At 46.3% G+C, this 7,950-nt stretch overlaps 1 non-coding gene across 1 annotated transcript; it reads right to left on the bottom strand.

Annotated features, from left to right (window-relative positions):
- Positions 1–5,191: 5,191 nt before the first annotated feature.
- On the bottom strand, positions 5,192–5,264 carry trnav-uac (transfer RNA valine (anticodon UAC)). The gene has a single exon. It is a non-coding gene; the product is annotated as a tRNA-Val (tRNA).
- Between the last annotated feature and the right edge of the window lie 2,686 nt (positions 5,265–7,950).

Genomic DNA, 7,950 nt, shown 5'->3' with positions numbered 1-7,950 from the left:
CTCCCTTCTTGGTTGAGAAAACCATCCATAATACACTCCATGAAATCCTCCTCCACCACATTACTACCATGTGGTTATCCCAATCACTATGTAGATTAAAGTCACCCATGATAACTGCTGTACCACCACTGCACACACCCCTTCTTTCTTGTTTGATGCTGTCCCCAACCTTACCACGACGAACCAGTGAGACAGACATTGCAGCAAGTGTCTGGTTATTGTGAAACAGCAATTGCTAAAAGAACAATGACCCCGACATGATTTGAACACGTAATCCTTTAACCTAGAGTCAGACGCACTACCGTTGATCCACATGGTCTACACAGTAGCTAAGTGATGTTCGTCTATATGACGGTTCTGCAATACAAGGGGCTTTAAAATCCTCGCCCATTCCCACCAGGTATCACAAGCAGCGCTCACCTGACAGTCACCGGATGGTTTGTTCGAAAACTTTTCTCTTGCTTTCATAGGAAAGCATCATTAATTAACACCTCACCTTCTTTTGCACAATCAAACAAATGCTAACTCAGGGACACTCCATACTTCAATCATTTGTCCTGTGCTTTGCATCTTAACTCGAAAACCATATCCCATTTTACTCACTGTATTTTAGCTTTCTGGTTCAAAGTCTTCATTGCTGATGACACCACGGATCTGGGGCAACTTTTATCAAATTTAACAGCACCGGTTATTCCTACCGTGCACACAAAATACAATCAGTAGTGAAGATAAAATCCCACTCTGCGTATTGTCAGATTCAACGCAGTCGGATTTCAAATAAAGTGAAAGAATTTTACACTGAAAAGATTTGGAAGTGTTCCTTGTATTTGTGTCTTTAATTGAACTTTGTGACGTCTGACTCCCGTTCATGCCACTGCTGAATAAGAAAGGAGGGTTTGACGTTGACCAGACTGCACTGCTCCTGATATTTGTCAGCTCATCCTTCATATTCAGTGGTTTCTCGCCCTTTGATGGGCTGCAGTGTAGCGGATATCACGTTGGTCTCACACGCGAAAGGTCCTCGGTGGATCCATTTTCTCTCACTCAAAGTTATCTATTAATTAAAGTTAAATAAAAAGCAATTAAGGAATAAGCGAGCCCTTTTGCCAGGAGAATAAATAGGAAATAATAACAGCAAATGCTGGAAATCTCAGCAGGACAGGCAGCATTTGCAGGGAGACGAAACTCGCCTCCGATTGTTCATCCACAGCAAGTTTAAACATAATGTTTCCACACAGCATCGAACCAGTGACATTTTGCGTGTAAATCAAACGTGATAACCACTACACTACAGAAACCTCTGGTACAACAGCTACAACAGAGGGGAGCTGACCAGTGAGCTCCCTCTGTGCTGATCGGGAATGTGTTGGATCACCTTAAACAACTTCTGTCCCACACTGAAAGTTCTCAATCCTTCTCCTCCGCTGCCCTTTACAGAAATGTCACGGATCACCCAGCCACGTGTTCACTTCCACATCCTCACAGTGGGGCCACAGAGGCTCCTACCGTCTCCCCGCGATCAGCGAACTCACCCAGTTTAAAAATTAAACCCCGAACACGTGCCCGGCAAAGGGCAGGAGAAGTCAGATAGTCTGTAAGCTCAGTCCATCACAGAAAGTATTGGTATTCATGGTGATTACAGCAATTATTAATCGTCTCACAGACCTCAATTATTTTTATGCGATGAATTGATCGAGGATTGAAACCAGGTTAGTGCGCCAGGTCTTAACCCTTGACCACCAGGGAACAGTTACGATACATATCGATATATTTATATATATTTATATATGAACCAGAATGTCAATGGCTACCTACCTAGACCTCGTGGTGCCCACGGTAATGTGTCTAACTTTGAGTGAGAGAAACGGTTCCACAGTGACACCTGTCATGTGTCCTACATGGTTATTGCTTGTACTATTGCAAGTTGTGCAGCAGAGGGCACTGCAGTGGGAGGCTTGTAGCTTACCTCTTCAGGTGTGCCTGGCCTGGTATAAAAAGCAAGCCATCAGGTGTGATCCTCACTCTGTGGTTTTCAATAAAGAACGAAGGTCACGACAGTTCAAGCACTACACATTGTCTCGTGGAGTCATTATCAGAGCATCTGACGGTATAACAATTGGCGACGCGATTACGGACCTTCACACGAAAATGGCTAACCTTGGTACGTTGCAGCAGTTCGCCGATGGTGATGATTGGGAAGCCTTTGTGATGAGGCTTGTCCATTTCTTCACAGCAAACTATCTGGCAAGTGACAACCCGGTCACACTAGCTGATAAGTGCAGAGCTATCCTGCTAACCAGTTGTGGGCCCACCGTCTACGGCCTCGTCAGGGACTTGCTGGCACCAGCGAATACAATGACCAAGATGTACGAGGAGCTTGTAACACTGATCCAAGAACAACTCAAGCCCAATGAGAGCATCCTCACAGCCAGGCAGCGGTTTTATACACACCGACGGCCCGAAGGCCAGGAGATCACGAAATATGCTGCAGACCTCAGGAGGCTGGCGGCACCGTGGGATTTTGGTGACCACCTCACCGAAGCACTGCGGGATATCTTTGTCACCGGAATCGGCCACGAGGGCCTTCTTCATAAGCTACTGTCAGCAGATACCACAGTCGCACTGCAGAAGGCCATCTCCGTGAGCCAAGCATTCATGACCTCGACCTGTGGCTCTAGGCGGATGACTCATCCTCAGGACTCAAACCCGGCAAGTACTGTGCACAGAGTGGTGCCTTTTAGAGGCTGGACTCTAGAACGTGAACCTTCTCAGGGGAGAGAGAACAGGCCCCCGAGTCCCTTAACTCAATGTCCATGGTCAGATCAGCCATGATCTTATTGAATGGCAGAGCAGGATCGAGGGGCCGAATGGCCGACTCCTGTTCCTATTTCTTATGTTCTTTTGTTAATCATTTAAGGAGCTTGAATCATTGATGAAGTTTTCTCCCCTATCTGACATTACACACTCTGTATTTCGGAGACTGGTTTAAAATGTTCAGTGCTCATACGACAAGGAACCTGGGGCGAATTTTGTTCAATTTATTTCACAGCAAATGTAGTCTCCAAAATAATGTTTCTACAAGGGTTCAAACCGGGGATCTTTCACGTGTGGTTCTCCACAGTGGTGGAGGTTGTGCTCGAGTTTAAAATGGTGCATTCGATCCACTTTGAAAATGCATCTACAACTACGAGGAACAATTTGCCCATGAATGGGCCCGCATCGTCTACGTGCACCCGCGACCACGGTTTGGTAGGCCAGGGTCAGGGGCTCAGTGGAGCCTCCCTGGGGGCATTGCTGAGCTGGGCACAAATAGTGCACCTTCGGACGCAGAGCTCCAAGTCCACGTCAATACCAGGCCACCAGACTTGGGATCTGGCTATGGCCTTCATGAGAACAATCCCCGGGTGCTTGCGGTGGAGCTACCAGACAAATGCCTCTCTGCCTCACAGAGGCATGACTACTCGACTGCCCCACATCAGGCAGTCTGCTTGAAGTGATAGCTCATGCATGCTCCTCTGAAAGTGTTTTAATTCCTCAGGGCAGGCATCACACGCCTCAGCCCAATCATCGGTTAGGACACATCTTTTTACTAAGGATAACGTGGGGTTGCTGGCCGTCCAGGCTCTGATTTGGTGAGCTGTTATGGGCGAACCTGTGGACTCAAAGGCATTAATTGCCATGACTATCTCACAGTCCTGTTCGTCAGACCCTTCCGTGGTGTCCAGGGGTAGCATGCTGAGCGCGTCGGCACAGTTGTCTGTGCCTAGTCTGTGCCTTATGGTATAGTCGTAGGACGCCAGCATGAGTGCCCACCGTTGAATTCGCGCCGAGGCGTTGGCGTTTATTGCCTTACAGAAACTTCTGTTACAACAGCCCCAACAGAGGGGAGCTGACCAGTGAGCTCCCTCTGTGCTGATCGGGAATGTGTTGGCTCACCATAAACAACTTCTGTCCCACACTGAGGGCCCAAGTTTCGGGTGGAGTTGCTCCTAGATTTTTGGAGCAACTAGTTTACTTTGAAGAATGTTAAAAATTGCAATTCTCGGATATTAGTTTGCTCCAGTTCAACTGAGTTCGTTGAGGTTGGCTTCAGGTAAGGTATTTTTTTTCAAAAGAGGGTGTGTCCAACTACTCAGGCCTGTTTTGCAAGTTTCGGCATGAAAACTTACTACAAACTAACTTCGGCTGCAGTAAGTGCCCACTTTTGTAAGTTCAGAACAACCTTACCTAGAGGTAAGCTCAGTGCAGGCACAGCCAGAGAGGGAATTAAACACAAAAAGGACTGAAGCATTAAACACATCACTTAAAATGTCCAAAAACCTCTTTGATGATATCTTGCCTTATATTTGCTGAATTAGGATAGTTGCTTCTCTGTTTATAAATAAACAAGTGTTACCTCACGGCTGAGGCAGGCACATTCCGGCTGCTTTCAGATGAGCTGTGAGAGATTATTTAAGATTCCGAGGGTCCTGTAGCCCCCCACAATAGGATATCCTCTCCCCCGGAGTTTTCCTCAGCGTGTGCTCGGTGCACGGGGAGCTTTGGCCTGGGTCTGAGGTAGCTTGCATCCAAGGGATGGACAACAACCCTCTGAGCTCTGGAACTGGGAAGAGCGAATAACTAATGAGTTGTTTGTGGGTTTGAAATGCGGCTTAGATCTGCTGGTATTAACGGAGGCAGGGCCTGTGAGACATTGCATTGTGTTCAGGTTTAATCACAGCAATATCCGAGGTCAGGAGCTGAAAAGGACAAAGAGCTGAAAAAACACAAGAAAAAAGCTTAAGAAATGTCAGCAATTGTGGTCAACTCTTCAATGTATTTCCTGCTCGTTTAGTGGTGCGGCGCTCACAGAGGGAGCCCGGATTCAGAAATTAACTCTTTCATTCAAAATCTTTAAAATAATGACATGCACCGAATTAAACTCTGTGTCGGGGGATGGGTATGGGTGAAGATTATGTGTTTTATTCCCCATTCATTAACCGACAGCGTTGTTTTGTAGAATCTTTACTGAGGGACAGTGGAAACTTCAATATTTAAGGATTTTGAATCATTGATGAAGTTTTCTCCCCTATCTGACTTTACACACTCCGCATTTAGGAGACTGGTTTAAAATGTTCAGTGCTCATGCGACAAGGAACCTGGGGCGACTTCTGTTCAATTTATTTCACAGCAAAAATAGACTCCAAAATAAAGCTTCTGCCCGGGTTCGAACCGGGGACCTTTCACGTGTAAAGCGAACGTGATAACCGCTACACTACAGAAACGCTGTGGTTAAAGTAATTTCAGGAATATAACCTGAGCTTTAACCTACACAGCTGGCCGATACTTCAGGAGCTGGTTTTACGAGAATAGAATGACAGTGCTATATTTAGAAACATAGAAACATAGAAAATAGGTGCAGGAGCAGGCCATTCAGCCCTTCTAGCCTGCACCGCCATTCAATGAGTTCATGGCTGAACATGAAACTTCAGTACCCCCTTCCTGCTTTCTCGCCATAACCCTTGATCCCCCGAGTAGTAAGGACTTCATCTAACTCCCTTTTGAATATATTTAGTGAATTGGCCTCAACTACTTTCTGTGGTAGAGAATTCCACAGGTTCACCACTCTCTGGGTGAAGAAGTTTCTCCTCATCTCGGTCCTAAATGGCTTACCCCTTATCCTCAGACTGTGACCCCTGGTTCTGGACTTCCCCAACATTGGGAACATTCTTTCTGCATCTAACCTGTCTAAACCCGTCAGAATTTTAAACGTTTCTATGAGGTCCCCTCTCATTCTTCTGAACTCCAGTGAATACAAGCCCAGTTGATCCAATCTTTCTTGATAGGTCAGTCCCGCCATCCCGGGAATCAGTCTGGTGAACCTTCGCTGCACTCCCTCAATAGCAAGAATGTCCTTCCTCAAGTTAGGAGACCAAAACTGTACACAATACTCCAGGTGTGGCCTCACCAAGGCCCTGTACAACTGTAGCAACACCTCCCTGCCCCTGTATTCAAATCCCCTCGCTATGAAGGCCAACATGCCATTTGCTTTCTTAACCGCCTGCTGTACCTGCATGCTAACCTTCAATGACTGATGTACCATGACACCCAGGTCTCGTTGCACCTTCCCTTTTCCTAATCTGTCACCATTCAGATAATAGTCTGTCTCTCTGTTATTACCACCAAAGTGGATAACCTCACATTTATCCACATTATACTTCATCTGCCATGCATTTGCCCACTCAGCTAATCTATCCAAGTCACTCTGCAGCCTAATAGCATCCTCCTCGCAGCTCACACTGCCACCCAACTTAGTATCATCCGCAAATTCGGAGATACTGCATTTAATCCCCTCGTCTAAATCATTAATGTACAATGTAAACAGCTGGGGCCCCAGCAAAGAACCTTGCGGCACTCCACTAGTCATTGCCTGCCATTCTGAAAAGTACCCGTTTACTCCTACTCTTTGCTTCCTGTCTGACAACCAGTTCTCAATCCACGTCAGCACACTACCCCTGTCTGTTAGTGTGGCAGGAATTGATCTCGTGTTTCCTAGACTATACACATAGGAACAGGAGATGGCCATTTAGCAGCGAGTGGTTAGGATCTGGAATGCACGGCTTGAAAGGGCGATGGAGGAAGAATCAATCTTATCTTTCAGACGGGAGTTGGATAAGTGTCTGAAGGAAAAACAATTGCAGGGCTACGGGGGAAGGGCGGGGGAGTGGTGCTCTCTGCGAGTCGGCACAGGCTCGATTGGCCGAATGGCCTTCCGTGCTGTAACCATTCCATGACTCGATAAGTTAGTAGCACATTTCATAGTGTGGGTGGGAGCACAACATTGCAAAGGGACATGGATTGAGTCGGCAAAACTAGAGGCATCTGATTCAGGAGATTCACGGGGTGCGGAAATTCAGGTGTTTATTGACTTTGAAAGGAACATTTTTGCTTTGTGCCGTTTCGGACATTGAAATATTTGTGAAAGGAATTTTTTGCAGAAAGGGATGCAGCATTTAACCTTCTGCCTTAACACTTCTTTCAGGGTGTCAGCTCACATTTCGTTTCGATGTTATTCTTCCAGAATTGCTATTTTCTATGGTCTTTCACAATAACCGGAACCTTGCTCTAAAGTCAGTCTCACTGTTTCCCCAGTCTCCTGTTGATGTTATCAGCAATGAACATTTTGACCCAGACCCCGAAAGCACAGTGTGTAAAATGGTTTATGGTATCAGAGTTCACTTGCAGAGCACAGAAGAAATGATTCAATTATGGAGTTACTTCAGTTAGCATTTCTTTAATTGTGCAAAAGAAGATTGTGGGTTAATTAATGATGATTTTCCATGAAAGCAACATAAAATTAAAAGAAATGCAATCGCCCAACATGGGGCTCAATCCCAGGACCTTGTAATTAATAGTCTCATGTTCTACCGTCTGAGCACGCCGGGCTTCTGGCTAACGCTAGATTTTATCGCTCATTGCAGCCAGGCGCCTGTTGGCCACCCGCAGCCTGGATACACTAACGTCCCAACAGCTCATTGACTGTCGGAGTGGGACCGTGCGGTGCTTCAGAAGACAGGTCGGAAAAGCAAAGTCACTGATTCCGTCCCATGTGTTCCTCCGATCAAGAATAGCAACACACTAAACACTCTTCAATAATGGTTAAACCTGAGCTCCACATTTGTCAAGTATTTGGCTCGTTGGTCTAGGGGTATGATTCTCGCTTTGGGGTTCTTACTTGAAATTTGCGAGAGGTCCCGGGTTCAAATCCCAGACGAGCTCTCAATTTACCCACGAATTTTGAACTTGCATCGAATTTTTGCAAAGAAGGACTTGCATTTCGACAGCACCATTCAGGAACTCAGGACGCCCCAAAGCGCTTTACAGCCGTTGAGTTATGTTTGAAGTGTTGGTGTGTGGGGAAAGATGTGCCCGAATCAACCCACACGAACTGCAACTCTTTGCGAAGGAGTT

This window comes from Pristiophorus japonicus, unplaced genomic scaffold (assembly GCF_044704955.1).
Source record: "Pristiophorus japonicus isolate sPriJap1 unplaced genomic scaffold, sPriJap1.hap1 HAP1_SCAFFOLD_82, whole genome shotgun sequence".
NCBI classification, from domain to species: domain Eukaryota; kingdom Metazoa; phylum Chordata; class Chondrichthyes; family Pristiophoridae; genus Pristiophorus; species Pristiophorus japonicus.
The sequence above is the reverse complement of the archived record's forward strand: the minus strand, read 5'-3'. Positions and strand labels throughout refer to the sequence as shown.